Consider the following 18,891-nt stretch of genomic DNA (forward strand, 5'->3'; position numbering starts at 1 on the left):
TCATGTATTGAAGATTTCTGAAGAGAAGATGTGATTATTTCAGCCTCCAGAATGGTTCCTTGAGACACTTAGAAAGAAAAAGATGTTCATAAAATCAAATATATATTAGAACAAAAACCCCTCAAATTTTATAGAAAGAAAAAAAAAATAGAAGAAAGGTGAAGGGTTTGAACACTTTTAAAATGTTGTGAGAGATGGCAAGTCTTTAAATATATTTCTTCTATTCAAAGATAGTTTTAAGGTTATAGACTTAGTGTATGCTCTTAGAAGAGTTTAAGGCATTCCTGAAATATGCTTCCAAAAACAAGTTATTCTTCCCTGTTTCATAATGGGAGGGGAGAACATCCCACCCTCCCCTACCTTCCCACAAATTTCTTGAAGTTTGATGTGGCTTATTTGAGAGTGAGGTAAGGATTTTTTGCCTACCTCTTTTTAGTTGCCTTTGACGTGAAAAAAAGCACTCTTGGTATTGAAAATCCAGTTTCCTTAGTTTTAATTTTCTTTTTAGTGTCATCTTACTGTCTTAAATTATTCAGAATACTTCTGAATATTTTTGCTGCTTTCTACCTACTTCTGTTCCCCATTAGTTTAATCAGTCACATTATATGTGCTGGACTTATTTTTTTAACCTGGTATTTAATATTCTATCATTCATTTTTGTTAGTCCATTCTTTTTACAATAATTAAGACCTGTATAGATAAAAATTCATTCAGCTTTCAAATAAGTTTGTGTTGTGCTTCTGCTCTGAGTGTTTTGTTTAACCTTCTCTTATTTTTATAGACTCAAATTTCCAACCTTGAGCTCAGCTTAAGTGTTGTTGGAATTGCAAATTCATTCATATTTCAAAATCCTGTTCAAGACTAGGTCCCTGGAGCAATGAAGTTTTGTTAAATGTCACAGCTCCAGCTTATGTTTTATTGTACTTAATTAGGACTCCAAGTACCGTATTCTGCTGATGTTTTTAAGTCCGAATGATAACAAGAAAAAAATAATCTTTTGCTCAGGAACTTTGGTGCTAATAAGCTGCAGAATACCTGTCTTCTGAACTGCATATACCAAAGTTTTTAAATTTCTTTTTTAATGAACATTAATTAGGTATTAACTAAGCCATAACATTATCATCAGTTTAATGCATGTCTTAATAGATATATGAGGAAAACTGCTGCATGTACTGAATTATTCAGATATTTTTCAACCAATGAAGGCAGAGATATGTATTTTTTATACTTGGAGTGAATATTCCCTCTAGAGAACACTGTGATTAATTTAAAACTGAAATTCATATTGTAGTTCACTTCCTAGTTCAGAGTGTTCAGCATTCACAAAAACCAATAATAAGGGTTCATCACCTTCAGCTAAAAAAAAGCTCTGAAATTCCAGATTTCAATGTATTTCGTGTGTGGAAGAATACTGTGTAGGTGAAGCACTTTAATATGGAGTCCTAGTGGAAATAGCTTTGACAGTTACTAAAGAGCTGTTTTCCTTCAGTGTCACTTAAAAATCTATTTTGGAGCTCAGCTGCTGGCATTATACTGGACACAGCAGTATGAGAAATCATTAAAGTTAGGCTCTCTCAGCTTGTGTGTGTCTTGAAATGTACACACACGTGAGCCTGGGTACAAGCTGGGCTCTCTCTCTGGGCTCTTTAGGAAGTCTTGTTCTCATTTTCAGTAATTTCTAGCACTATACACATGGAGTTTGGATAGCATTGTAAGGAGAACTCTGTCAATGGGTGGCATCAGGACAGAAGAGCTATAGCACAGATTTAAGTAGTTGTAGGAAGTATTGCGCTCTAAAAAGGTGTTTCTTTGATTTAATTTGATTGTATAAGCTGATCCACTCTTACTACTTTGCAAAATGTTCATCATTTGACAGAAGAAAAAGAGCAATATATGGATTATGTGTATCAATATATTATACACCCAAATACAATACATTTTATGTATTCCAGTGTGGGGGGATAGAATGTAAGAAAATAAAGATTGTGCAGAAGGCAATCTCACCCCTGAGGAGTTGCAGCTGTATTAATTACCAAAGATTAGGAACAGTCCTGCCCTTAACAGGCCACAGCTGTGTCCAAAGAGGATGAGTGCTAAAAAAGAGTGGGTTGGCTAGTTGAGAAGTGAAGTAGAGTTTGTTGGTTGTGCTGTGAGGAAGAAGGAGTCAGCCCTGTGAGGAGCTGCCCATGAAAAATCACCAAGAAGCTTTGGGAGCTTTTCAATAAGATGATAACATTCCAGAGAGTGGCTTTGGAATTATCTGTCAGTGCTGTAATGAGGTGTGTTTTGGTACATTGAGAGAAGTTTCACTATGGATGCTTTCAATCCTCTTTATTATACCTCAGGATTTGAGTTCTGTTCCATATTATTCTAAGAAGCAAAGCAGTATTCCTTTATAATTTTAATAGGAAAATTGACAAGTTCTAGATTCAAAGTTAGATTGTAAAGCATTTCAGGACTTTTCTTCAGAGTTTGTGATTGATCCTCAGCACACCCTGTGCATTTGGATAGAAGAGCTGGATAACAAATATCAGCATTTAAAAGGATAAAATAGCTAGAGATTGCAACAATACCATTCATGTCAAAGAAAGCACTATCTGAAGCTACTACTATAAGTGCTCTTTTCACCTTCCCTCTGCTCCTCTGCCACTTAGGCTAAATATAGCAAGTAAAGGATAAGCAAGTGGTGATGGGCATTGTGTTTACTTTCAGATTATTTAAATTCAATTCATTATAAATTCAGAAAAATGGTATTTTTCTTTCTCACAAGGATTTTCTAAAAGTCAATCATTATAGTTCATCGGGTATTCAGGTTCTGTTGAATATAAGTAAAGCTTTATAAAATAAAGGCCTTGTTACCTATGTAAAATAAGATATTTGCACTTTTTTCTGATGAGAGTATCTGTCATCTGACCTAGCACCCCTTGAAATAGAGCAGTTCTGAAAGGGTCTTAGAGAATTTTTGTGGTTGCATTCCAGCACCAAATAAGACAATCATGGCATTTTTGCTTGGTTTATTTGTTTATGAGAATCAGAATTGGAAGTTTATCTTTTATTTAGGAAAAATTAAACATGAGATGGAAGATAGCAAGTGTATCTGTCTGAGTATCTCAACTAGTTTCATGCCTTTATTAGGAAGACAGTAAATCTATTTTTGGTAAACACTACCCTTAAAATTTTTAAATGTGTTCTTTACCACTGGACATCTTACAAGATGTACATTCTGTACAAAATTTATTCTTTTGTCTTTTGCGATACTCAGTTACTGACTATTCATGACTTCTGGCATCTACTCTTTCTTCATCACCACAGAATTAAGGGAAGGAATAGCCATCTATTCCATGTAGTTTATGATCATCAAGTAGAAATTTTGATTTTTGTTTGCTTAGGGACTTTTTTTTTCCAGTGAACCCACCAAATCTGTTTAGTCTGGGGCAAAAACAGACTGTACTGTCCCTAATGCCTGAAATGAAACAGACTTTGTGTGTTCTTTAAGGTATGGTGTTCCCACAAGTTATTGCAATGTGGGAAAGGATTATATTATTTCTACAAACATATATTGTTCTCTCTCTTGGAAAACATCTCCTGTTGCTTGGTGGTGATAAAACAAAACACTCAAGTCAGGTCCACAGATGTGGAGTTTTTTTATAGGGTATAATGAGTGTCTTCAAACTTTGGTTCTTAAAATTAGGTGTCTGCTTGAGGTTTACCAAATGAGATTCAGAGCTCAAATGCCGGATTCTGTTGCATTTCAATAGATATGTCAAACTGCGCTGAAAGTATCAGCAGTAGTAAAATATATGTGTGAGAGGAGAAATACTTGCACATGGTCAAAATATGCACCTAAATACTGAGCCTTTGGAGCAATCATTCAGTAATATCAAATTGGTTTAATATCTGTAAAGGTCTTTTAAGAAGCCAAAAATATTTAGTAATGTTTACTATGTGGCTCAAATTAAAGAAGTTTTAATTGCTGACTAAATTTTTAATTTTTGAAGAGACATGGAAATATTTGGAAAATTTTAGAAATATGCTTTTTAGTAGTTGTTTTCTGTCCAGTTTAATGTTAATTCTGGCTTACTGGGATGGCTGAACAAACAATAGTGCTAGAAATTCACAGGTCCATTATATTAATTGAGATTTTATTAATGATGAAAGTAGTATATGTTTTTTCCACTACATTAATAATCTATACGGCTCAGTGTAAGCAAAAATTGCTGATTTTATGCTGCTAAGATCTGTAGTCATTCTGGTGGTTCTGATGAACTATTAGAAATTCCCATGAAGTACATCAGCTCTGCCTAGCTGCTGCTATAGAAATAATCTTCTGCTAACCACAGACACTTCATCAGGTGTGAAAGTGCAATAAAGGGTAAGGCAGAAAATGAATTATTATGGCATTTGTCAGTAATGTGTCTAATCTTGAGAGGCTGTGCAGATGGATATTCAGATGTGTGAAGGCAGAAGATGGTCTTTTCATCACCTGGGTTAATCTCCAGAGTAGGTAGTAATTTCTGACAGGAGTTAAAAGTTGCCCCAAGTCTGTCCCTCATACTCCACTGCTGAGCAGAATAAAGCTCCTTTGATAAGCTGCATGGGCAACAGCAACTCTTTTAACCTCTATTCAAACTTAGAAGTGAGTAAACATCAGTATTTTTTTCCAATATTTGTTACTGTGAACTGGAACTCTCTCTTTACATGATATAATGTTCAGGCAGAAAGTGTTTGGCTTAGTTAACAATTCCCATTGAAACTCTCTGTGTCTGGCTTAGTTAACAATTCCCATTGAAACTCTCTGTGTCTGGTTTACTGACTTCTGTTGAGATTTTTCTGATGAGGACAAAGCAGTTAAGTATTTGCCATGATGTTTAAAATACTTTGGCTTGTGCAAAGGGATATGTAAAGCATTTTAGTTGAAACCCCCAAACAGGTTATTTCCATGCTACTTTATATAGTACATATTTATGAAACATACAGAAATTAATTTTGCTCTCTATATACACACACAGGGAAAACCAGTTCTTATTCCAGCAATAAAAAATGAATTGTCTACTATTAGGTACCATTTTAGTGTAACTGCAGAAAGCAGTGACTCATTGCATAGTTGCTTTAGGCTTCTCATCCATACACTTCCATGGATTGATCTTTGGAATCTACTCAGCAATCAAATGTAGTAAAGATGACAAAATATATTATGAAGTTATCTTACAATAACTAACCCTATGATTTCTGTTTCTATGGAACAATGATTGGAAATGGGGCACTGTACAGAGAGGAAGTGTGTGACAGAGGGCAAACAAATTCACCTCTCTTTCTGTTTCATTTATGTTCTTTGCCTTCCCTGATAAGACTGTAAAATCTTCAGAACAAGGAGAGCTTTCTAATATGTCAGTGTTTGTAGAAAATAGCTTCCTGACACAGCTGGTGAAGGAGCCCACTAGGGAAGGTGTCCTGCTGGACCTGCTGTTTGTTAGGAGGGGAGGATGAATCAGTAATGTGACAGTGAGAGACCATCTTGGGCACAGCCACCATGAAATTATTGAGTTTTTGATTCTTGGAGAAGTAAGGAGGGAAGTCAGCAGAACTGCTACCTTGGATGTCCAGAGGGCAGACTTTGGTCTCTTTAGTGGACTGGTTAAGAGAGTTCCTTGGGAGCCAATCCTAAGGGACAAAGGAGTCTGTGAAAACAGAATGTGCTTTAAGAAGGACATGCTAAAAGCACCTGAGAAGGGGGTCCACATGAGCCAAAAAATGAGCTGGTTGGAAAGACCATCCTGGCTGAACTGGGAGCTTTGTCTGGATGGGTAAAAAATGAGAACTTATGACCTTTTGAAGAAAAGACAGGCAACATCAGAGGACTTACAAGAATGTTGTGAAGTCATGCAGGGAGAAAATATAAGTGACTACACCACTGAAGCTTGCACAAGTTGTCAAGGTCCAGGTGGGATCCAATCCTGTTTAATTCCTTTATTGATACTCTGGGCAAAGGGATTGAGTGCATCCTTCGTCAGTTTTCAGGCACAGTGTTGATCTCTGGAGGGCAAGACAGCTCTACAGAGGGATCTGGACAGGCTGGATTGATGGACTGAGGCCAGTGGGATGAGGTTCAACAGGATCAAGTGCTGCATCCAGCCCTCAGGTTACAGCAGCCCCAGGCATCACTACAGACTGGGGATGGAGTGGTTGGAAAGCTGCCCAGTGGAAAAGGACCTGGGTGTGCTGGTTGAGAGCCGCTGAACATGAGCCAGCAGGTGCTCAGGTGGCCAAGAAGGCCAGTGGCATGAATGCAAAATAGTGTGTCCAGCAGGACCAGGGAAGGGATTGTTCCCCTGTACACAGCACTGGTGAGGCCACACCTCAAACCCAGAGTATGTTTAGAAACAGTTCTGTGAGTATTTCAGGCAGATGGCACTATACAAGGACATTGAAAAGTATGTAAAATTAAGCATATGTGGAAGTGTAATCAGGCCACATATAATGACCAATTTCCTGTTATATCTTTAAGGTAATATCTCAGATTCACAACTTTGCGAGTACTATATCTGCATACTGTTCAATGTATTTATGGACACAGTTAAAACTAAGAAAAAAGTGTTATAAGAATGTACAGAACTAAGGATGCTTTTGGATTTTCCTGGGTTCTTTCAAAGTCAAAGTTCTGTAGGAAAGAAAACACACAGTTGATTGCTAGGAAGTTGCCTCTAATTGTGTTTCTGGGAGGTTGTTGCTTAGCATTAAGAGGGCAAAAGTCTCTATATAATGACGAATCAATTTTTAATACTAGCTCTTTTCAACAAAGACCCAAAATTTTGGTTGCTTACTCTGAGTTCCAATGGTTTGTAGTCATGCTGCACAGGAATCAGATCCTTGCTGTGGCTAAACCTGTAGCTACACTGAAGAGTTTTGAGCGAGGAACGCACATTAATGAGCATTTCCAAAATGCCCTCTTGGGAAAAGTCCCACTCCCTGATTAAGTCACAGTGGTGCTATCGAATGCAAATACTATTAAGAACTAAGTGTGGAAGTAATCAGAATGTTCCATGGAACAAAATTTACTGAAAGCACAAAGTGGATTATTCAAGGTAAAATGGTGTCTGGTATGTGAAAAATTGGATTTTGTGCATTTCTAAAATGACATCACTGTGGCCTATTTGGCTAAGTGTTTTAAATGCCTATTGTAAATTTGATGCCTAATGTTTTCTTTTTCTCCAATGTGGAACACTTTAAATATATCTTATACATCCCTCTGCTCCCCATACCGGTGTTGTGAATATCCAATAATATTTAAATTTTATCAAGATGAACATGAAAAATCACTGCTCATTTTGGAAAATCTTGTCCCTGAGCTATAGTTATCTTTGGTTTATATATTGGGTATATAGCTGTGACTTATATAAAACCAATAATTTTATAAGGAATGGATCCTCATTCTTACTCCACCAAAGCACTGAATGTAGCCTGTTATGCTGAGATGAATGAATACTGACATCAACTACATTCCAGTGTAGGTAGAGGGTTTCTGTCACCATCTGTTGTTGCATGAATCATGTTTTCCTTATGATTTTATGGGAGAATAAAAATAACAGGAAGGAGAAAAAGTGGAAAAAAATTGATATGGTCTCCTAAGAGGATTCATCTGGTTAAGAAAGCAGTACTGCTTGTGCTTGCTTTGTGTACAGCTGGCTAATTTTCACCAGTTTGGGGAAAAGTGAGATTAGAGGTTATCCTGCTACAGAAGCACAGAATAGTTAAGGTTGGAAGGGATCTCTAAAAGTTACCTGGTCCAACCCCTGCTCAACCAGGGCTATTTAGAACCAGTTACACAGGACCATGACCACATAGCTTTGTAATACCCCCAAGGAGGGAGACCCCCACCTTTCTAGGCAATCTATGTCACTGCTTGGTCACCCTCACAGTGAAAAAGTGCTCCCTGGTGTTCATAGAGAACATTCTGTGTTTCATCTTGTGCCCATTGCCTCTGGTTCCATCACTGGGCATCCTGTAGTCCTCAAACAGCTCTCCCAGTTGCCGAGAACTTTCAAAGATTACTGACAGTGATCTTGCAATGACATCAGCCAGCACCTCTCTGCTTAGATAGAAAATTTTACTAGTGTGGAATATGCTTCTAAGACTGGGTTATTTTATGTTCAGTAAGTAGAAATGCCTAGGAAATGGACATTGGTGTTTTGAGCCTGTCTGGGTATATTTCTGAAATTTTTAGGGGTTTTTGTCATGAATAAGAAGGATGCCATGATTTTTCAATATGTACAATTCATTTAAAGAAATTTAAAAAAAATAGAAGAGTATATGTGTATAATTTTTGTACACACATGTGCCCACCTTTCCTTGTAAACATTCATTTTTAACCATTTTACATTCAGCTGAGGCTACTATCAGCCAGCCTGTGATGTCTTCTTCAAAATCCTGCTTACATACATATTTATTTAATTCATTTTTTTTACTTTACGTGTGTAGAGACCAGCTCTAAGGCATGTTTGGATGTCTAAATAACATTTGCCAGTCCATGTGACTTGAGAGACTAGGCTTTTCTGAAAGTCACAAAAGATCTTATGCTGCCCCAGGGCGGTTTTGAGTATTATGGAGTAAGGAATGGGACTTAGACACCAAAGTTTTGTTCAGCAGCTCACTGAGAATGAATTTCCCTTCACTTCCATCAAGGAAGACTATTCTTTTTTTCAGTGTAACTATTTTGGTTTTATCCTGTGCTCATGTGGTGGAGTGTTTGTGGACTGTGGCTTCTTGTTAAATAAAATCTATCCTTATTACAGTGAATCAAAACCTTAGCAAAGTTGGCCAAATGGCTTTCTACCAACAGGCAGGGGGAAGTGCTTCATGCAAGTAACACCCACAAACCAGTAGTCTTCACAAACTGGCATAATCACAGTTTGCTTTCCTGAGATAGTGCTTCTGCCTTGCCCAGAACAGATATGTAGGTGGGTGAATGAAGCAATGTTCTGGAAAGCATGGCCCACAGAAAAAATCCTCCACACTACCTGAAGGACAAGCTGTCAGCTTATATCCAGGTTATTTTTGGCTTTGAATAAGTGATGCCTAGAAGAAATCAACAGTATTAATTGTTAGAGAAAGACAGGGTTTCAGAAGAAAATAAAGCAAACAACTGGGATTATTATTGCTCATTAACTTTCATTGGCTCTTAGGCAATTATCTGTAAATGCATATGGAATGGCTATTGTAAAACATAGCAGCAATTAAATCCCATTAGGAGACTTCCAAAAGTCATTAACCCAAGTAGGAGGGAATCAAGTAGCACCAGCTTTCTATTCTGCTATCAGGAATTGTTACAAAAAATCGAATGGCCAACATAAAATGAACCCATAGAATCTTCGGGAATTGCAAGCTGTTGCATTTGCTAGGGAGCAATGTCTGTACAAAGGAGTGAAGACTGAGCTGTACACTAACATAGCTGTGACTTCATAAAGGATGACATTCCTGGGGCCAGACTGGTGTGCAGCTACTCCAATTCTGCGTTAATGGCCCTTCAATATATTTGTTTTTCTTACCAGGTTCACTGTTTTCACACAGCCTCCATGATATCCCTTCTGCCTTAGCACTTTCTTCATCTCTTCTGCTCCAATTTTTAGTGTTCTGCTTTTAAGACTATGTCTTCCTGGGGACATATCCGTTGATATTTTCATAAAACTCTCTGTTCAGAGTGCTTTGGGACAGGTTTAAATGTTTGCAAGGTAGTAGGCAGATGGTAGCTGCCAGCAGATCAATATCTGGCTCCAAGTCTGTCAGAATTTTCAGTTTTAGATGGGGTATACTTGTCTCAAAGTGCAGAACAGGATCTTTGCACAAGAAGGACTGACTGAAAGAGCTTTAAACTGGATTTGATGGGGGAAAGGGATAAAACCAGGCTCACTAGAGAGCAATTTGGGGCTGCATGCCAGAGTTTGGGGGATGGTGTGCTAGCAAGATCCTTCAGTCTGCTGTGTACCTGGAGATAGGGAATGGACATGCATGCAGCAGCAGAGACACCAGGGTTACTGAGGTGTTAGAAATGACAGAAGCACCTGAGAGTGGTCACACTGGGATTAGGGCTTTTTCCCTCAGAAAAGCTGATGGAATCAACAGCCCAGATGAAATATGTCTGCACCAATGCGTGCAGCATGGGCAACAAACAGGATGAGCTGGAAGCCATAGTGCACCAGGAGATCCGCAGATCAGATATAGTTGCCATCATAGAAACATAATACAAGAGGAAAGACGAAAAAGACACTGCAATGCTGCAGAATGTCCAGTGAAGGGCAATGGAAATGGAGCTGGTGGAGGATCTGAAGCACAAATCCTATAAGGAGTGGCTGAGGGAGCTGGGGATGTTCCGCAGGAGAAAATGAAGCTCAGGGGAGACATTATAATTCTCTACACCTGAAAGGAGGTTGTAGTGAGGTGGAGGTCAGTCTCTACTTCCAAGAAACAAGCAACAGGACAAGAGGAAATGGGTTCAAGTTGTGTCAAAGGTTTAGACTGGATATTAGAAGAAATTTCTTCACTTGAAGAGTTGCCAAGCATTGAAACAGGCTGCTCAGGAAAGTGGTTGAGTCACCATACCTTGAATATTTAAAAGACATGTAGATATGGAACCTGGGGAGGTAGTTCAGTGGTGGACTTGGCAGTCCTGGATCGAGTTGAACTTGATGATCCTAAAGGTCTTTTCAAACCTAAATGATTCTCTGATTCTGAGCTGTGTAAGATACACTGCAGATCAATTAAAACATCCACCTCTTTAATCCCGGAAGCTGGCATTGGTGGTCTGTGAGGATAGAAAGCAAGGTGTGTGGCATTATGCAGTGTCATTCCCTTTCCTTCTCAACTCTACAGCAGTCTTTAAGCCTTTTATCTCCTTAGAGGGAGAGACAAAAGGGGATAGAATACTTTTCTAGAATTTAGAAATTTCCTAACTAGGGAAGGTTTTCTAGAAAATCTTCTGCCTTTTTATTTTTCCAGTTTCTTTATCTGGTGGGTACAGCTGAACATGCTTCATTAATCTTTATACTAGTCTGGATGAAAAGAATTGCTACACTAACATGCTCAAGTCATTTTGATGTTAAGTCATATGTCAGATCATGAGACATGGTTCCAAATGTTAGTGAAATGACCTTTCCACTGACAAATGGCACACCTTTCAACTTTTAATGGTTTTGTGGGGAGCTTATGTCTAGCCAGTCATTTTCACATGTTTGGAAATAGGGAGAAAGTGCACTGTTTTTATCTGGCTTATCATCACATCATATGAGCTAGTTAAAGATCACTGAGGTAATTACTAAACAGATTTGTAACCTGCATTTTGTACACAGATTATGGACTAATTGTAGTGTATATATTTCTTTTTAATATGATACTTTTAACACTTATAATACATACGAGTAGCCTTCATATATTAAATTTGGACAACTTGCTTTGAAGAGAAGTAAAGAGGTTAAAATGCCAATGTTGAGTTTAACCTATTCACATCAGGTTCCTCAAAATCAGCCAGATTTACCATTGACATAAGCAGTCTTTAGATCAAGCCTAAAAGTAATTGAGGTGTATATTGTGCTTGTCCATAATTGTCTTTATAATTACTCATCTCTTCCTATAACACTTTTTTTTTGGTGGGCAATGCACATACAGGTCATACTAATTTATTTTCACATGCAATATTTTTCCTTCAACATTTCAGTAGTTCTTGAATTAAAAGAAATTTTTGACTCTGTCCATAATGACAACTTATAAGACATTTATCTTATAGCGTATTATGTAGCTCATTTATTGCTCCATGTGTGATAACATGAAATGCGAACGTTTCATAAGAGAATTTTTTTTTAAGAAATCAAGAGAGAATTAAATTGAATGTGGCTGAAGTGCTCATGTATTAAGCTTTCACTTGTGCCCTGCCCAGGTTTCTTGCCTCTTAAAGATAATCTTTTTCCAACTTTCAGTGATGAAAAGAAGAAAGGTCTGCAATAGACACAGTTCAGATACAGGGAGCATTTTGGCATACTTATTAACACACTTTGTTTTGCAGATAATGAGAACATTGCAAGCTGCTTGGGTCTTTTTGTCTAAAAATTCCCACCAGAGACTCTTGTAAATCACCATGCCTTTCAGTGAATGATTCCTGGGGAGCCTAAGATGGGTTTAACAGCCATTGTCAGCCATTTCTTTTGCCTGTTGGTGCCTGTTTTGCTATCAGTGGGCACTGTGCCAAAATTCAGAGAAATCCACTGGCTTTAGGTGCCCTCCCTTTCACTCCTGTATTTGTGGTTGTGCTTTTGGTCATCTTCTCTGTGGTTGCTGTTTTGTTCAGCTCCCCATTGATGAGAACTGTCATTTTGAAGCACATCACGTGATGACATAGATTAGCTTGCATTGCCCCATCCCAGCTAGAAGAGAAATGGAACTAATGCCTGGCATATGGAAGAGGAATGCACGACTGTAGTGGATCAAGTGCATCAGACCTTGCTGTCCTTTGATATTTTCAACAAGACAATAGTAAGAAGCAATAGATATTTTAAAATTAATGTTACAATGTATGTTACAAATTAGAATAGCATATCTTTCAATTTTGGTAGCTGCTAATCATATGATAAACCTATCCTAAGACTCTTCAATTCTCAAGGTTTGCAGCTTTTTCCTAAATGCCAATGCACAGCAAGAGGCAACAGAGATTGTGTATGTGGATCAGACAATCACAGTGGCTATCCTTCGATTCAAGAGAAAGGAATGGAAAATTACTGGAGCAGGCTTAACAAACAAGTGGAAAGTGGTCCTGTCTCAGAAAAAGACCTGGGGTATTTTCATACGGTTTGTTTGTGTGTCTGCTGGTTTGTTTTCCTTAATCTGACTCAGAGAGTCTTGTAGGGAATGGGGAAAAAACAGAGGGTGAGGCTGGTGAATAGGAGAAGGTTTTCATGTGTACCATTAATGTCACAGAATGTAGATGGATAACAATGTTTTGAATTTTGGAGTGTCTTTTTCCTAAACAAATTATGAAAGGGCTGCAGACCACCAAAGAGGGCAAGTTCCAGTTCTGAAGTGGAAGCTGTCTTATGTTTAGTACAAATAGCTGAGAAACATCCTTCGTAGAAAAATAGCTGGGAACTCAGAAATACATTAGATTTTTGTTTAGAATCCTGAGAGTGGGTATCAGTGATCTCTGTGATTCCAGGACTCATCCATACCACTTCTGCCTGGATCATCCAGGAAAGCACCACTTGAAGACTCTCATCTGGAACACATCTCTGATCTCTTGAAGGTCTCAATACATAGTAATTTGATGAAATACAGAAGCAGGTCATTGAGCCAGCCTGGTGCTTACCAAGTGCTGTGATCAGTGTTTCACAGTCCTGCTAAATTTCATTCTGTTTCTGGCACACTGAAACTCCAGTTCTTTTTTTGTAGAGTGGAGAAACTTCAATGTAAACAATATAAAAAGGTGGACTAGTGGGATGGGAAAAAACCAAAAAGGAGAGTAGCATCATCATTGCTGCTCATAGATTGTTCCAAAGCTTTTTATGTTGTTTTCTTTCCTTATATTTTTAAGGAGATGGAGGAATATAAACATTTTGGGAGGCACAAGGGAATATGAGGGCATGTCTCCTCACAGCCTGAGCATTTAAGCATTCTTAGAGATTTTAAAGCATTATAAGGACAGGAAGTAGAACACAATCCTCAGCCCCTAGTGTTTGTTATTGGCCAGGCAATTGTCCGCTCAGTATATGTGGGCCACATAAATGAAATCCAGGTGTCTTGCAGTGAATGGATGTTTCACCACATGGAATAACCTGAGAGCAAAAGATATAGTAGTCAGCAGCCAACACCTATCTCCTTTTGAATTCAACCTCAAACTTATTTGTATTTGTTTGGTTTTTTTTCCCTGTTTCAAATATCAGAAGTAGTGCTGTGAATTCTGATATCATAAGTCAGTGGACAAATCAACCTAATGAAGTCCACCTTTCTTTCCAGAGAAATTTCAGAAGTAGTTTTTCATGTTCAGTATAGGTAACCAAGTGCACTCTTCTCTGAAAATGTTTTCATTGCACTATTGAACTCCTCAGTTACAGAAAGATAAAGCAGTGCTTTTGAACTTTGCTTCTGTCACTTTGATCTCAATGTGAGGTCTATCTCAGTCTCTAATCTGTGTATTGCTTCTGTGCTCATTTCCTCTCTGCTTAAAAAGTATGATTTGTTTTATTTTATATAATAATTGTCTCCACTAACAATTATATATTTAGAAATATCCTTGGTTTTTTTGTTGTTGTTGGTTTGGTTTAATTTTTTGGGTTTTTTTTCTTTCTTAATTGGAAAGGATATCTTTGTAAGAATCTATATTTACTTTACAGAGGTGTTTTTTGTCCCATACAGATTAGGATTCTGGAAAAGCAGAGATTGTTACTTATACAAAGCCATATAGTTGGCAGCTGTTAACTTGAAAATCCAAACAATACTGCCTCTTGATTTAACAAACCAGTTCCACAGCAGAGACATGTTTCTTACTAGAATTGTAATAGGTATGAAAGGTACCACCTAATGCTCTAATCACCACCCTGTAAAAGCAAGCAGGACACAATCTGTAGGAACATGAAAGCATGTCAGTTTTGAGTACAAATGCAGAATTCAAGCTGCAATGTGAGGAAGAGATGCTTGTGTTAAAAACATCTGCTATGGACTTTGCACAAAACAAATCTAAATGCTGGTTTCCAGTGCTATTAAATGTTTAGCAAAAGTTGGTCCCCAGCTCTATCAGTATAATAACTCTCTCCAAACTTTGCCCTGCTTTAAAAAAACAACATTTTGCATCTCAGGCTGAAAGACTGTTCTTCAAACACACAGTGTGATTTACTATGTTCATTGCACAACTAATATTGGAAATTAATGACTTTGCTATTAATATACAGATGTTTAACACTGAATTAATGATACCAAAGGGCTCAAGATAAGTAAAAAGAAATTTATTTTCTTTTAAGACTCCAAAAGAAAATTTGTATTTAGGATAGTCTCTTTGACAACGATCAGTCAAAGATGGTGAACATTTCTATTAGGTTTCACGTGCAGATTGCCATTGTAATTCATACTGTTGAAATTAAATCAAAAGGATCCAGCTTAGAGAATATCTTGCCAGAAATTTTTCAATATATTTGAGTTAGTCTGTTTTTTGGGTCTGCAACTTCTTCCCTTCCCACCTCATCTTTTTTCCTAACCCTACCAGCCCATCTAAGAAAATAATGTCTTTCCATACAAACTCTTGTGTGTACTCAGAATATTTTTTTTTGCCCTAATACAATGAAATTCACATAATATGCATCTTCTCAGAAAAACAGTATATTGTTTTAGTGAGGTTTGCTAGCAAGGAAGTACTGAAGTTATTTTCTTTTGTTTGTCATAAGTATTTGTGAGATGGAAACTTTCTTAATGGTGCATTCTTCTTCCAAAGAGATCCCTCTTCTTTTTTTCTTTTCTTTTTCATTTCTAGCTCAGATAGTTTGTTGTTGGTTTTCCTTTTTTTTTTTTCTTTTTGGCTTATGCCTCTTAATGTTTCACAATTTTCAAATAACTTCACAGCACTTACAGACAAATATGCTTCAGCAAACTCTTGTTAGAATGTGTTGCTTTTAAACACTTTTTCCTGTTCACAGCCTTCTTTTAAATGCATCTGAAAACCACAGGGAAATACCTTCAATTTTAGTGTTCTCATATCTTGATCTGTGTAGATGGTATTGATGAGGGAGCTGTTCTCAGTTGGCAACTGCTGAAAGCATCACAGTAAGACAAGAACTGCTTATATTTTTTTTTCATTTTTTTGGCTCCATCACTAAACAGCTTTGAATATCTTATTAAAACGAAATATCATTTAATGCTATCAAAGCCAGAGATTTACACAACTTTCTAGCAGCAAAGAAATGCAAGACACCTCCAGGGTGTGCTTCCAGTGAGTAGTGAGTGGCAGCAGAAATAATCATCAATGTTCAAATGCATATGTATTACTAAAGATATTTTAAATTTTATTTCTTTGGAACCTGTAATACCTGTAGATTTCAAAAGATCAGAGAGACAGGATGAAGTTCACTGTGAACACAGTTGTAACCCACAGTCTGTGAGAAGGTGTTCCTAACCGCCCTTTTGGAGGCTAATCAAATACTTTCTGGTCTTTCTGTAATGATTATTACTATTGTTGTACATATTTACATTATCAGAATTCCAAATAGAATTAAAAAGGACATCTGCAGGGAAATATAAGGGTTTTGGTGTCAGTACCTGATTGTTTTTAATTAAGAGGACGTTAATGTATGAACATAGCGAAAATCATACACGAGGGCAAGTCAGTATCACAGTGCAGTGTGTTCCCCCTTGTTTCCATATAAACAAGTTTTTCAGGATTGGCAACAGGTTTTCATTTTGTTTTCTGTTTTATAGTATAAGGCTTATCTGGCTTCCATCCCCCTCTGTGAAGAGCAGACAAAAATCTCCCCGAGCTCTGACTTAGCAGCGGATCTCCCCAGGCTGTAGCGAGGCCTGCACAGTGCTAGATAAGGAAAGAGTATACTTCAAACAGCTTGGCATTAATCAGCCAGCAAGGCTTCAAGCTCAATGTTAGAGCAAAGGAATGCAGTTCAGAGGCTTGCCTACATTAAATGAAATTAAACCAGACAGACTCACTTAATTCTTACTTTTAAAAAGCTCTTGAAGCGCTGTTTTAAACTAGTTACTTTGTGATGCCACTGAGTGAGGTGGTTAATCTGACTCATCAGAGAGGGAAAGCAGCAGAGCCCTTGGGATTCTTTTGGAGAATTGCTGGTCTGGCCTCTGAAACAATTTCCTTATATCTTATTCATACCTTTTCAGCATAACATATTGTATCATCTATTATCTTTAACCAGAAGATTCACCTCCTCCTTTCATATCACTGTTAGGGCAATCTTTGTAAGGAATGTAGATGGCAGCCTCATTGCTCTAGGAGGCAACACACGGTCTTTTACTTTGCACCCAGGAACTACTCTTGTGTGATTCAAGGTCAGGGTCAGGTTGTGACTCTAAGGGCAGTGAATGAGCTGACAGCGAAACTTTACATTATAATGAACTCCTCATTGTGCTGAGAAAGGACATTGGAGAGTTGGAGAAAATCATTGTAGAAAGCTGAGGAAAAAGCCATTCTTTATCTATTTTCCTTGTTTTACAAGCCCCTAAAATTAGAAGATAGTCAATAAAATGTGTAGTATATTGATGATATATGATTTTTGAAAACAGCAGAAGTGGTAAGTAAAAAATAGAGTCTAAAGTCTAAACAGAATGTACCTTGGAAATCCTGTATTTATAGAAACTGTTCCAAAGTGGTTCTCTGTTAAGGATCTCTTTCCTAATTAAGTGATTAGCCAATCACAGCAATCAATTTATGCTAATGATAGGGCTAATAGTGAATTCCCAGTTGGGGTTTAAATCCATGGCTGTAAGCTCAGAAGCATCTGTTCTAATGATTAAACCATTTGCTCTGTATATATCTGATACTAGCTCCATCAGCTAAACTAATGATAACTGTAGCTCTTTCACCTTAGGCAGAAAGCAAAGCATCTAAGAAAAAAATCTTGTACGGACAAACTCTTCATAGCTATATATTTTTGTCGTTGTGCTCTTTGAACTCTTGCTGAAACAAAAGCAGGTCTGCAGTGCTTAGAACTGTTTCCTCCATCAGAAACAAAGGTCACCTACCAAAATGATGAAGGCTCATACTGAGCATTGAAGCCTTTCTGGAGCTCGTGTATACTTGCCACTGATGTGCATTGACAAAATAATAGCCTTAAATACAAATATTCAGGAGATGTGTGGAGGTGGAAGAAATGTCAGTAGGATGCTGGAGGAGTTCTGTGTGAGTGAGAGAAAAGGGAGCTTTCAATAAGCAATTGACATCAGATTTTTATGATTCCAGCCTTACCAAAGAAACACTTTAGAAATCAAAATAAATTAACATTTATAACTCTTTGAAATAAAAGCAACACTCTTTTATCTGTCTGAAGGCCAAATCTAGATTTTGTCCTCCCATCTGTCTCTTTCCTGTTGTTATTATATTTAACATTCTTCTAAAAATGAAGATATTTAAAATGGATTATATACAGAAGATTATATGTAAGACAATTGCCTATATATCATGTCCCATCTGTCTTGGAGATTTATGTAATTCACTTAAGATATATTTACAGGTATTTGTTATACTGAGTGGGATTGGTTGGTTCAGTCTACATTCAAGCATCTATTTCTTATTTTTCACCACAGATGCTTTTTTTTTTGCAGCGTTTTGGATCAGTGCCCCACTCTGATATATTGTTTTCAAAATAGAGCTATTGAAATAAGGCATTGTTGCAACAAGAAAAATGCAGTTTGGAATATGGCATTAACAGAAAGCAATTTTTTGTCAGAATATGATTTAATTTATGTTAACACCTTTTTTTTTTTAAAGTAGTGAACTGCTGCATGAAGGAGGGAAACCAAACATTAAAAAAAGAAAATCTTTACTCCTACAAGAAGAAAATCCTGTACTTTCCAAACATTTCCTCCTGTGATATCACATGAAAGACAGGAGTTATATTATTATGAGCCTACGGCATTTGGTTTGTCTACATAGCATTAAAAGAGACCTGAGAATCAGAACTGAGTATATGAAGATGAATGCCTTCTATGTTTCCACTGAGAATGGAGCCCATTATCATCTGGGCTTTAACTAAGCAATGTTCATCTTTCTTATCTTTATTTCAATAATTAAATGAAAGTAAAATAAAAGTTCAGGAGGACTAAGGGATGGAAAGGCTCATGGAGAATTACAAAGTGGAAGAAGAGGGAAGGAGTTCCAGTATGTTGCAGACATCTTTTTCATTAAAA

This window comes from Geospiza fortis, unplaced genomic scaffold, assembly GCF_000277835.1.
Source record: "Geospiza fortis unplaced genomic scaffold, GeoFor_1.0 scaffold11, whole genome shotgun sequence".
Taxonomy (NCBI): domain Eukaryota; kingdom Metazoa; phylum Chordata; class Aves; order Passeriformes; family Thraupidae; genus Geospiza; species Geospiza fortis.